The 539-nt window shown below is 44.9% G+C and overlaps 1 non-coding gene across 1 annotated transcript; it reads right to left on the reverse strand.

Moving 5' to 3' along the window:
* Positions 1 to 235: 235 nt before the first annotated feature.
* Positions 236 to 339, reverse strand: LOC148577238 (small nucleolar RNA R71). Its single transcript, XR_015902872.1, has one exon. It is a non-coding gene; the product is annotated as a small nucleolar RNA R71 (small nucleolar RNA).
* Positions 340 to 539: the final 200 nt, after the last annotated feature.

Raw genomic sequence — 539 nt, forward strand, 5'->3', positions numbered from 1 at the left:
TGGTGGGAGTGCTAATGAAGATCCAAACCAACATCTCACAAAATTCCTGAGAATTTGCGACACTGTGAAGTCCAATGGAGTCCAGGAAGATACCTATAAACTGCTCTTGTTCCCATTTTCACTTAGGGACAAGGCAGCTAAGTGGCTGGAATCATTCCCAAGGGGGAGCCTAACAACCTGGGATGAGGTGGAAAGCAAGTTTCTGGCACGTTTTTACCCCCCACAAAAGGTCAATAGGCTTCGATCTGAGGTTCAGACCTTTAGACAACAAGATGGTGAAACTCTATACGAGGCATGGGAGAGCTTCAAGGATTTGACAAGGAAATGCCCACCAGACATGTTCCATGACTGGGTGCAATTGCATATTTTCTATGATGGACTTTCTTATGAATCAAGGAAGGCTGTAGACCATTCATCAGGAGGTTCATTGAACAGGAAAAAGACTGTGGAAGAAGCCATTGAAGTGATTGAGACAGTGGCTGAGAATGAGTACTACTATGCTTCAGAGAGACACAACACTAAGGGAGTCATGGAGCTGA

This window comes from Arachis ipaensis, chromosome B1 (assembly GCF_059453495.1).
Source record: "Arachis ipaensis isolate K30076 ecotype BB chromosome B1, ASM5945349v1, whole genome shotgun sequence".
In the NCBI taxonomy this organism is placed as follows: domain Eukaryota; kingdom Viridiplantae; phylum Streptophyta; class Magnoliopsida; order Fabales; family Fabaceae; genus Arachis; species Arachis ipaensis.